Source organism: Colobus angolensis, unplaced genomic scaffold, assembly GCF_000951035.1.
Source record: "Colobus angolensis palliatus isolate OR3802 unplaced genomic scaffold, Cang.pa_1.0 Scaffold268, whole genome shotgun sequence".
NCBI classification, from domain to species: Eukaryota; Metazoa; Chordata; class Mammalia; order Primates; family Cercopithecidae; genus Colobus; species Colobus angolensis.
This window is the reverse complement of record NW_012115910.1, coordinates 4,350,703-4,363,480: the sequence shown is the minus strand read 5'-3', so window position 1 is coordinate 4,363,480 and position 12,778 is coordinate 4,350,703. Positions and strand designations below refer to the sequence as shown.

At 46.8% G+C, this 12,778-nt stretch overlaps 1 protein-coding gene across 7 annotated transcripts in view; it reads right to left on the bottom strand.

Annotated features, from left to right (window-relative positions):
• Positions 1–12,778, bottom strand: part of DDC (dopa decarboxylase (aromatic L-amino acid decarboxylase)) — a 107,231-nt gene that overhangs the window by 92,323 nt on the left and 2,130 nt on the right. For 5 of the 7 annotated variants that reach the window (XM_011947532.1, XM_011947536.1, XM_011947539.1 and 2 more), the window contains exon 1: positions 9,762–9,819. The exons of the other annotated variants lie outside the window; for them this stretch is intronic. The gene's annotated coding sequence lies outside the window, so the exon portion shown is untranslated. Of the gene's footprint in view, positions 1–9,761; positions 9,820–12,778 lie in introns of those variants that run through there. 7 annotated transcript variants of the gene reach the window in all.

The following is a 12,778-nucleotide window of genomic DNA, read 5'->3' as shown; positions in this document are numbered from 1 at the left end:
GCTGGAATGCAGTGGCATGATCTGGGCTCACTGCAACCTCTGCCTCCCAGGTTCAAGCAATTCTCCTGCCTTGAACTCTTGAGTAGCTGGGATTACAGGCACATGTCACCATGCCCAGCTATTTTTTATACTTTTAGTAGAGACAGGGTTTCACCATGTTGGCCAGGCTGGTCTCTACCTCCTGACCTCAAGTGATCCACCCGCCTCAGCCTCCCAAAATGCTAGGATTACAGGCATGATTCACCGTGCCCGGCCCCATTGTACTTTGATTAATGAAACTGGGTATTTTTTTTATGCGTTTCTTTGCTATTTGGATTCCTTTTTTAATGAATTTCTTGCTCACTGCATTCTTTTCCACTAGGGTGTTTGATATTTCTTATTTAATTGTGAGAGTTCTAATATACTAATAAATTCTACTCTTATGTCTGTGAAATGTTTTGCAGGCATTTTCCTCATTTTTGCTGGACACAATTTGCTTACAATTCTATTCTGACCTATGAGAATTTTAATCTTTATGTAGTTAAATCTCATAATCTTTTCTTTGGGACTTGTACCTGGTGTGTGATTATTAGCAATGCCTTTTGAAGCAAATATTCTAGCTATATCTATTTGCCCTCCTGGGGGGCCGGACAAGTGAGGCAGCAAGCTGAAGACTCAGAAGGGGTAGCTGAGCAAGATTCAGAAAGATGCTCACCTTCTGAGGGTATCAGCTTTAAGTCACAGCACCAGGCCAAAGCATGTGGCTCTGGAATAAACGACACAAAAAGCAGACACACACCACATACACCAAAAGAAATCCTCCTAGTCAAAGTGTAAAATAAGACCTGGTTCTTATATTTTAAATTATTCTCTGTTATTTATTCACAGATTATTTCCTACAAAGACCTTTTTAGAAGGCTCTTAGCATGAAGCCACAGAGAATCTTGTGCTCATTTGTAGCTGTTTGATATTTTATGCCCCCAAGCTGTGTAAATATTAGCTGGAAGACTTAGCCTATGATAAAGGCTGTGGCTTATGCCTCTCCAGGTCCTTGAAATAGCTTCTGTTGACATAATCTGCCCAGTGTTCCAGCAGCTGCACATGACACTATTCTCCACACTCTTCTCTACCCCACACTATTTTCCATGCTACGCTGTTCTCCATGCAGCCCCTGCAGTGCATTGCCTGTGCACGGTGAGCCGGCTGCCTCCCTGGACTTCTGTCTCAATGTCTTTTTGCATCAGCAACAGTCAGAGCTCACCTCCAGCTCCACATGCTTCAAGAAGAGATGGACTCCCCTGAATGCCCTCAGACCTCCTGATTGACCTGTGGGGTTATTTTGTTGCAATACATCATTTCAGTGATACCCTTTGCAAATGGTGGGCTTCTCCAAGCAGGGTCCTCAACTTATTTATTTTTGCCTCCTCGGGACCAGTCACAGGCCTTGGACAACAGAGAGCTCTGTAGGTGTTTGCTGAATCATGAATGAATGAATGATCTTTGGTCCTCTAGACATTTTATTTCTGTAATATACCCTATTGGACTCTACTCTCTACCTTTGAGACAATTCAAGTCACCAGCCCCTCACATATCTGCCACGAGGAAGAGTCACAGCAGACACTAATGGCTCAGGAGCTATAGCGCCTCCCACCATTGAGTCCTGACCACTTCCACCTGTGCCATCTCCTGTCTCAGTTCCTGCCCAGTGTCTAGCTCTCCATGCTCAGCACTTGACTAAGTGTCCTGCAGTCTGAGCACTGCGATTTCCCTCCTAGGACTTATCTGCCACAGCCACTGAAGAGAACCCAGCCCAGACCCCTAGCATCACAGGCAAGCCCAGCCACACCACTGTGCATGTAAGGTAGTGGATTCCTCACAAGCCCGGAGTGGGGATGGCAACCATGCACTGTGGATCTGTCCATGGTCCTGTCTGTTCATGCACACAAGACACGATTTTGCTGCAAACACCGGGACACTGGAGACTTTGTTCAACCTCTCTTGACTTTCTTTTTCCATCCTGATGAAAAGAATAGGGTTGACATTTTTTACACTATTCCAGAAAAAAGAGCCATAGTATATGTCTCAGAAAACACGTATGCTTTTGGGACTGAGGCCCTGGCTCACTATCCCCCTCAAGCATATACTTACAAATTCAGGCACAAAACTAATTTGGCTGATTTTCCTCTGGATTGACTGCTTTCTTTTGTTCTTTTCCTTTCCTTTCTCTTTTCTTTCTTTTTTTTTTTTTTTTTTTTTTTTAGATGGAGTCTGGCTCTGTCACCCAGGCTGGAGTGCAATGGCTTGATCTTGGCTCACTGCAACCTCCACCTCCCAGGTTCAAGCAATTCTCCTGCCTCAGCCTCCTGAGTAGGTGGGACTACAGGTGTGTGCCATGCCACCACACCCAGCTAATTTTTGTATTTTTAGTAGAGATGGGGTTTTACCATATTGGTCAGTGTGGTCTTGAATTTCTGACCTCATGATCCACCCGCCTCAGCCTCCCAACATGCTGGGATTACAGGCATGAGCCACTGCTCCCAGCCTGACTGTTTTCTTGATGGACATTTTCTCTGTGGGTTCAAAGACCATAAAAATGTCCAGTAGGAGAAATGCTTGCAAGTGAGACCATAAAGAAGTTTCTAGCCATGAGAGCTTTTTTAATAACAGGAAAATGGCTACCTGATAAACTTGCCTCAAAAAAGATCCTCTAAGTTCTTTTTTTTTAACTCTTAAGACTCTGGTTAAACAACAGGCTACTAAGAAACTTTACATGAGCATTTTTGTCAGTGGCCAAAAGGCACATGAATAATCCAAATCTGCTCAGGAGTGGCCTCCTGCTACACCACCAAGTGTCAGGCAGACCCGAGGTCAAGGGCCATCGCTTTCAGTTACTCTGTTACCTTCAACCTCCACCCCTTTCTGGGGCTCCTTCTCAGCCTCTGTGAAAGCAAGAATGCGTAGAAATACCTCCCTCCGGTGCTGCTGGGAAGATGAGTGAGATGACGGGGTGAGAGCCTGCTGCAGAGTCAGTGTTCAGTGAAACGTTTTCATTAATAATAGGGGAACTGTGGGGAGGGAGAGGGGAAATATGAGGACTCTACTTTCTGCCCAACTTTCCTGTATGCCCGAAACTGCCCTGAAAGTCTATTAATTTCCTTTAAGTAAAAAATAAAATTATTAACTAGGCAGAAGTACCTCATTGTGAGGCTTTTGAGGCCGGCTTCCTCATCTCCTTCCTTCCTCCCCTTCTAGGACACATTATCTTCACCTATATTTCTCTTCCATGGCTCTCAAACTCATCTGTTTACAAACTGGAAATCCACTGTTTTGCAACGGCTGGTTCTTTTTAGCTTATGAGACTTAGGTAGTGCTGACAGATTTGTCAGATTCTTTGATGAGATAATAGTCAGGGACTAGAGCCAGAGTTAGTGCTCAGGCCTACTTTCCATACAACTGCTCTTCTCAGAGACTGTGGTCCTCAAAGCCAATTATTCTACATGCTTGACCCCAGGTTCCTGCAGCATTCTTCAGAAAGTCATGAAGATTCTGTGTCACTGAGGCCCTTAACACATAAGCTTTATAAGCTACAGAGAGAGAAACATCACAGACTTCCTCACATGGTTAAAAAGCAACGTAAACAGAAAGTATTCTGGGAGGCAGCATGGCACTGCCAGGGAGAGGGGTGGAATCTGGATCCAGATACCTTGGCTTGTGTCTTATCTCCAAGGCTTATTAACTGGGTGAGCTTAGGTAACTGAGGAAGCTCAGCTAACCTCTCTGGCTACCATGATGCACTCCCATCTCTCTGATGGAGAGATAGGAGAGTCTGTACTCCTGGAACCAGGATCCAGGCCATCCGTGCAAAGCCGCTACTGGGTCAGGCTTACTGAGAGAGCAGGCATGGAGGAGGAGGCTGAGCCAGCATCACGGGGATGGTGGTACCTCTGCCTTCCAGCCTCCCACTAAACCTCCCATTGGCAGAATCCTACCATAATCCAGGTGTCCTGGGTTCCTGAGAAGCATGGTCTGTGTGGTTTGGAGTCAGTGGAGGAGACAAGAGATCGTTGGAAAAGAGCCCCAGGATAGGCTGACGTCTTAGCTCCTTTAATGCTTTATTGGTGAGAGCTATTACCATGCTCATTTTACAAGGGAGGGACCTGGGACCCAGAGAAGGGAAAGGCTGTCTCAGGTGTGAAGCTGGTTGCAGCAAAACAAAGGCAGAACCCCTGTTTCCTTCATCCCGTAGGCCAAAGTGTCCCTACTTATAATTGACACAATTAAGCCAGGGCACCACACACACACACACATACGCACACACCCTTGCCACTGTCTTACACTGGTACCACTACTTTTATGTAAATCTGGGTGTTCTTATTTAAATAGGTACTCTCTCATTAACTATGTCTAAAAAATAGTTAACATTGATATGAACTTACATGCGCCAGGAACTACATTAAGTTCTTTGCCTGGTTCTCATTTTTAATCTTTATTAAAAACCTTGTCAGTAATACTATTGTTCCCTTTAACAGATGAGAAGACTGAGGCACAGAGAGGCTGCACAACTGAACCAAGACTCCACACCTGCTGTAGTCAGATCAGGCCACAGTTGAACTCGGGCCGTCTGGCTCCTGAAGGCACCCAAGAGAATGTCCTGGACTCAAATACAGGTACAGAGCATCCCTAACAGCCGTAGCCAGATGCGTATCAGTTGATGAAAAGAGCATGGCTTAAGTAACTTCAGGATTAGAAACATGTAAAACCAGTTTCTCCCAAGGCTGCAAGGAATGATTTCCCGAAGGCCCACTGAGTACCACAGGGGCACCGCAGCTTCCACGGTGCCTTGGTTGCTTATAGATCATGTTCATTACAAACGGTAACCAGAAAGAGAAAGGGCTTGGGCAGCTCTTGGCTGGAGGTGAGACGGTGGCCAAGCCCGCTGTCTTAGTTCCTTTGGGCTGCTATAAAAAGTACTATAGAGTGGGCAGCTTATAAACAACAGACAATGATTTCTTAGAGTTCTGAGGCTGGAAGTCCAAGATTAAGGCCCTGGCAGATTTGGTATCTGGTGAGGCTTGTTTCTCATAGACACAGCCTTCTCTCTATGTCCTTACATGGTGGAAGGGGTGATGGGTCTCTCTAGGGTCTCTTTTATAAGGGTACTCATTCCATTCATGAGGGCTCTGACTTCATGACCTAATCACCTCTCAAAGTTCCCATTTCCTAATACATTGCAGGTGAGGATTTCAACACAGGAATGTTGGGAGAAACACACATGTCCACTTCATTGCAGTTCCACTTGCAATCTGTACCATGGCCATCAGCCTAGGCACCACACAGAACCGTGAAGAGAGTACAAGATAATTACAAGATAGATGCTCAAAGCATAGCATTTCACTCTCCACACCTGTGCAAATTCAGGAGGAATCAAATCCATCATCTCAAGGGAGTATCTGTCCAGAGAAGAACTCCCGTAAGGGACTTTGCACTGGGTTCTAAGTCCCACTCCGCCCAGCTGCCTCCTTGGCCAGCTTGGTCTGCGTTGGAAAATGGCCCTGCCACAATCAAGCAGAGCTATGCTTTCAGCACTACAATTCCACAGGACAGTCCTCCTCCTCCTCCTCCTCCTCATGGAGAGTAAAAAGAATAGTGGGTTTGCATTCAGAGAGAACAGCTTGAGTCCATGGCTCTGCGGCAAGAGGCATGCAGCTGCTGGCTGACGTTTTGGCCTCTCTGAGTCTGTTTCTTCACTTGTAAAATGGAGCTGCAAGCTCATGCAGTCAGAGAGCACTTTGGACTGTAAACCTGTGTCTAGCAATTATTATTATTGATGCTACAGAAGACAGGCAGAAGCCTCTTCTCCTGAGGTAGCATAAGAGAAAAGGGAGAAAATTTCTACAACAAAGATCAAAATTCAGGGGAAAGCCTTGCTGCTCTGCTGACATGAAGGAGGAAGGAGCTTTGTGCAGCTGTTTCTTATTCATTCCCTGCTTAATAAACAAAGCTCTGTCAAAGTAGATTCTTGGCCAACAATTATCCATGGAAAGGAGCCATAGAGAAGTTTGTCTTGGTTTTCAGTTTTCCTCCCATGGAAAGATACTACTTCCACTCATATCTCTGTAACCATGCTGTGACCTAAGTTAATGCTGGCTGGAAACACTCATAACTTGAGCAATCTCAAAAGACGAAAAAAAAGTCAAGGACATTAAACTGATTGATATCATTCCATTTTAGTCCTGACTGTAGACAATTCAAATCGTTGCAATGAGGATGTGTGTATGACTGGGGATCCTTTTTTCACTTGACATTTTTCCTGTATGTCTAATTACAATATGCAGAATTTCCTTAACATAACACTCCTATTTGCTCTTATTAAGGGCTACTGAGTGGGGATTTCACCGCGTTCCTATGACACCGTTCATCCCCCTTTGCCTGTCAGCTGTTCGCTGCTATGGGCAGCAGTGTCATGAGTAGATGACACTCCACCGTCACCATACAGGTCGCACCTAGTGGGTCTGTCTCTCAAAGATATTAATTCCCCAGTGGAATTGACACTTGTGAGTTGTACAGTTCTTTTTGCATGTTGTCAATTGCTTTTTGAAAAACTGGAATGATACGGAAATGTCACCCATGATCAGGCATTGAGCGTACACACTCCATCTCTGTAAGCTTTTCTCCTTCATTTGCATTTTAACTTTAAACCTTAAAACATTCACATTTTATTATTTTCATTCATGGTTGCTAATTTTAAAAGTTTATATGCTAACTAGTAGGTAATTTTAACTTCTCCTTTGTTTTCATTTTATTGAAGAGTTATGTCAGAAGAAACTTCAGAAATCACCCCCCCTTACAAATTTTTTCCCTTATTTTTTTCTCAATTATTTCCCCCTTTCTCTTGCAGTCACATTACTAGTTCACAAGAGATCATAACCATCTGCCTTTGCTATTGGCTTGAGACAATTCAAATTATGTTCTAGCTGGTTGCTTCTTTTCGCCATAGTCATAATATCCAGTGCCCATGACATGTCCTGGTTTACCGTCTATTACAAACACAGGACACCTGCACTGTGAATCTATTTAGTATGCTTTGGCATACTCTTTGGGGAGTCCTTATGAGTCAGTTTGGTGGTAAATATTGACTTCTAGATTCACAGTGAATGCCTCCCTATTCGTTATATTGAACAGTTACTGGCCTGGGGCCTGGTGTTGCTAAGAAGCCTGCACTTGAGGTACCCCCCACCAAGAAAAAATCCTGAGAATCTGTTGAACCTTGGTTGCCACATCCTATTGTCTAAGAAACCAAACAAATCAGCAGTGCTCAAGCTCCTGATAAGCTCATGGTATACATCATCTCACTGAACACGCTCACAACCCTGCCAGGCCAGTAGTTGTTGCTGTTTAACTTGACCACAGCCACACAGCCAGTAAGTGCAGGAGTGGGTGCCAGTGTTCTGAAGTCAGCATTTTCCTAACACACCTTTGGCCTGGGAATCCACTTACACCTGCACTGTCAGCTGCCCGTGTCCTCACCATGGCCAGAGATGAGACCACAGGACTCTAAACAGGGCTCACACTGGGATGAGGAAGGTGGTGTCTGCAACTGAGAGTGTGGTCCAGGGCTCCTGCCTGGTTCACTGCACCTGGGAGAACAGGGGCATGTGGCTTCGGGTGGGAGCGTTGAGCCCACAGACACACGTCTGCCTCCACCCACCTGGGCTGATCCCAACAGAAACAAGCAGAGGCTCAACAAATTTTGCAGCCCTCCATGCCCCAAGAGAAGTGCCTTCCCCCTACCTCCTCCAAAACAGAAGAAATACTGAAGAGTTGCCATATACAGGGCAGCAGTATAAGCCCTTTACCTATATTCTCCTAAACTTCACATCAGCTCTGCAAAGTAGCAGTATGATCCCCTCGACAGCAATGTGGAGAGGCTGAGGGAAGCATGCAGCAGGCACGGAGCTCCTCTCAGCCCGCACAGCTCAGAAGTGGCTTCCACACTTGCCTCTGTCCAAACCACAAGACCAGGACCCTCCGCCATCTCTCAGCACAGTGGGATTCTAACCTTTTCTACGAGGTCCTGTGTCCATTGCTGCCCCATATGTCCACGAGGTGCCTCTGGGCTCCCTGAATGTCTTCCTTCAGAAATGCCAACAAGCACCAGACAAACATAAAACATCAGAACACCTCTTTTTTGTTTTTTTTTTGGAGACGGAGTCTCGCTCTGTTGCCCAGGCTGCAGTGTGATGGCGTGATCTCGGCTCACTGCAACCTCCACCTCCCAGATTCCAGCAATTCTCCTGCCTCAGCCCCCTGAGTAACTGGGACTATAGGTGCACACCACTACGCCTGTCTATTTTTTGTTTTTTTTAGTAGAGAGGGTGTTTCACCATGTTGGCCAGGCTGGTCTTGAACTCCCGACCTCAGGTGATCCACTCACCACAGCCTCCCAAAGTGTTGGGATTACAGGCAAAAGCCACTGCGCCTGGCCGCAGAACACTTCTTTTAAAATATCCACATAGTGTGGTTTTCCTAAAGCTGTTCCCTAAACTTGACAGCTGACTCAAGTTGAGTTTCTGAAAGTAAAACCTTCAGAATAATCAATATCTTGAAGAGCAGAAAACACAGGTAATTAGAACCCCCAGGCTATCTCTTTGAATTTGTGGCAGAGGAGTTAAGGGGGATTTATTTTAATTATTATATTCACACTGGCTGTGTGCAGAGGCCCACCTAGTGTGTGCCCAGAAGACAGGAAGAAAAGAAACTGCTGAGAATGGTATGATTTTGTTTCCTTCAGAACCATCCAGACACCCCTGAACTTGCTGTGTGGTCAGCCATCCAGGATGCCTGTGTTCTAGTCTGGGGTCACCGCAGGCTGCCAGCCAGGACTCCCGTGCCCCGAGCAAAAGGAGTGTTTGTCTCTGACACACTTGACAAACCCACAGAGGACCAGCTTTTGTGCAGCGATTGTTACCTCTTGGAGGGGAAACCCTGCTTGTCTGAATGAGAAATTTTCGCAAGGAGCCTCTACCCTTGGAGTCTTCAAGAGAGAAACAAGCTTGTGGGGAGAACCCATGTCACCTGCCTGAACCTCCTTTGGAAACTGAAGAAAACAGGCTATGGAGGGCGCAGCAGACCACTCAGCAGCATCTTCATCGCCCTCACACTTTCCTCCCTTATTCATAATAGGGCTCTCATTTATTGAACACCTATTGTGTGCCCACCCCTTCATAAAATCAGACCTGGTTTTTCCCATGATCTGCTGGGAGGACGCCGTTAATTAGCTCCTCTCCTTCACCTCTGAGGCAGGAAAGGCGGCCGGGGAGGTGTGCACCTGAATGCAAACCCCAGCCTGTGGGGCTGCACAGCCTCCTTCTTTCCTACCCATCATGTGGCCTCCGTGGTCACTACATGCATGTGAGCCAGTCTGGAAAATAATTTCTACTCAGTTATGTTGCTGTCGTGGCTCTAGGAATGTGGCCTAAAAAGCAATCCAAAGTTTCGGATTATGTGCCTGACCTGTTGCTTGCAGATGGCACAAAAAAGCAAGCCGACCTAGGCTGGTGCCTATTTTCTTGAGAAGTTCCTGTAAACCCTGTGCCACCTGAACACACTGGATGCTCAGCTGTCCCTGTCGGCAGAACCTCCTTTCTCCTGCAGGAGGGGAACTCAGCACAGCTAGAATCAACCGGCAAACCTCCCACCCCAAACCCCAGGGTCACGGCCATCCAGGGAGCTGGACGCCTGAGTCTGGTTCGCGAGCCATGAGGACAAAGAGCGATACTCACAGGCAGCCCGGAGTGACTTGCTCTCTGTCCTCTCTCTCTCCTCTCCACAGTGACAGTTAAGAGGCACAGAAGATGTGATTGCCATTTATGTAGACACAGTGTCTGCCTCTCTGAAGCCAATCAGAGCTGCCGGCTCTGCATTATTTACTGAGCAGCATCCCTCCACCCTCCCACCACCTCCTGCCCCCACTCTGCCCCCAGGAGGAGAGAGTCATCCTAGCAGGATGGTGAGGAGCAGCACGGCCTGCGGGGGCTGGGGAGACGCCAAGGAAAAAATGGGCCCTGGGTTCCCAGGCACTGTGTGGGATGCAGATTTGGAGCCAGTGCTCCTGGGACACTCCCAACAAGTCTGAGAACCCCCAGGCTCCACTCCAGGGGTGAGGAAGGGATGGCATGGCATTTGGGGAGTGCTCACTCTGGGCCTGCTCCTTCTGTGAGGGACTATTAGGACCCTGTGATACTCGGGAGGCTCAGGGTCCCAAGCCCACTTCCCCAGATGAGAAAGTGAAGTGAGATGCAGATTAGGTGTTGAGCCGTGTGCATCTCAAACTCCTGTGCTGTTATCTTTAAGCCTATCAGCATCGAAAACATGGTTTGGGCTCCATCTCTCCTCCCACCATTGGGCAGCAACAGGGATGATCATCTTCCCCACCCTCACCCCCTCCCCCACCCCTGCTTGATGGCTGTGATAGAAGGAGCAGGACTCTGTTTCTCCTGAAGGTGCACGCGGAGTCATATGAAGCTAGGAAAGGAGCCTGGGTTTTGCAGAGGAGGAATAGAGGAGAACAGGGTCCACTCAGATGACAAGCAACCTGCAGGTGCCTCTGCCCCGACCACACACACATGCACACACACCATGCACACTCATGCATGCACACACATACACAAGCACACATGCATGCATGTTTATGCACACTACATAGTACAATAGCACATGCATACATACATGCATACCACATACACATGCTTGCACACATGCACACATATACCTAAGTGCATGCATGCACACACATACACATACCACATCCAGGGCTTGTGGCACAGTCCAGAGCTAGAAATTCCCCAAGCAGAGGCATCCATCCTCTAATTTTAAGCAGCATCTTTTCAAGGAAGAAGCTACCACTGTAGAGCAGAGACCCCATGGAGCCGGGACAGAGGCAGCAGCCTTCAAGGCAGCAGAACATGCGTGAGTGCAGGGGCTGCAGGGCAGGGAACCGGCAGGTGGTACAAGTGAGGGGATCCTGGTCTCAGCCTGTGTGTAAGCAGCTCCCTCCAGCAGCCCTGCAGGGACCTGCAGGCAGCAGCCACGTGGACAGTGGAGGCAGTAAGGAGATTAGGCCCCATCTGCGCAAAGGGCAAGATAGGAGCTGCCCAAGCGTCACCATCCAGGGGGAGCCAGAAGCCAGCAGCAGAGTGGCTCATTCCCCCAAACAGTGTGAGTTCAGCCATGACCACAGAGGAGAGGCAGGCCCCAGCTATGAGCATTGAAGCTCTGTGGGAGGGGACAGTGTCAAGCTGGACAGCCAGGCACTTCTTGAGCTGAAACTCCTCTGTCCTGAGACCCTCCTTTCTTGCCGGTGGCTATGCACACATGAGGAAGAGCCCTGGTCGGGGACGACTGGCCAGGAGATTGGGAGCTGCAGTGGGTGACTGAGCACAGGGCTCCTGCAGGACGGGGCTGGGACTGCACTGCACCCTGGGTGTGTGCCCTTCACCCCGCACACAGCTTGGGCCACACACCAGGGGGACACAGGTATGAGGAGGGGGCCGATATTTTATTATCATTTATGTGTAAGTAGTATTTAATCTCTATTTTGTTTTTCTTTGATACATGAGTTATTCAGTAGCTATTCAAAAAATGTCCAGACTGCCGGGCACGGTTGCTCATGCCTGTAATCCTAGCACTTTGGGAGGCCAAGATGGGTGCACAACCTGAGGTCAGGAGTTCGAGACCACCCTGGTCAACATGGTGAAACCCCATCTCTACTAAAAATACAAAAATCAGCCGGTCGTAGTGGCATGCGCTTGTAATCCCGGCTACTCATGAGGCTGAGGCAGGAGAATTGCTTGAACTTGAGAGGTGTAAGTTACAGTGAGCCGAGATTGTGCCATTGCACTTCAGCATGGGTGGCAGAGCAAGACTCCATCTCAAAAAAGAAAAAAAAAAAAAAAATGTCCAGACATACATAGCAATATTTGCTTATTTTTTAATTGAATTCTAATTTAATTAATTGGATTGAATTGCAGTCAGAGAACATGTTGGTGTGAGAGCAATTGTCTGATAGATGTTGACATTTGCATAATGCCATTTAAGACACTTAAGAAAGTGTATTTTCTAATTTTTAGGTATTTGATTCCATATATGTCCAATAAAGCAAGATTATTACTTTTGCTTTTGAAATTTTCTAAATGTTTACTAATGTTTTGTTTGCTAAATCTATCATCCAGTTTACTATAATTGGTAAAGATGGTGGATTTGTTGTTTTCTCTCCATAGTTGAACCAAGATTTTCTTTATATATTTAAGGCTCTATGTATCTTTAAAACTGTAATACACCGGGGCCTATTATGGGGAGGGGGGAGGAGGAGGGATGGCATTGGGAGTTATAACTGATGTAAATGACGAGTTGATGGGTGCTGATGAGTTGATGGGTGCAGCACACCAACATGGCACATGTATACATATGTAACAAACCTGCACGTTGTACACATGTATCCTAGAACTTAAAGTATAATAAATAATAATAATAATAATAATAAAGTCAGACCAGTGTTCCTGGGGGAAAAAAAACTGCAATAGATTCTTGGCAGAGTAAAACTTTCATAATTTTATTTTTTTATTATTATTATTTCTTGAGACAGGGTCTCACTCTGTCACTCAAGCTTAAGTGCAATGACTCGATCTCAGCTCACCGCAACCTCCACCTCCCATGCTCAAGCGATTCTCCTGCCTCAGCCTCCTAAGTAGCTAGGACTACAGGTGCACACCACCACACCTGGCTAGTTTTTATATTTTTA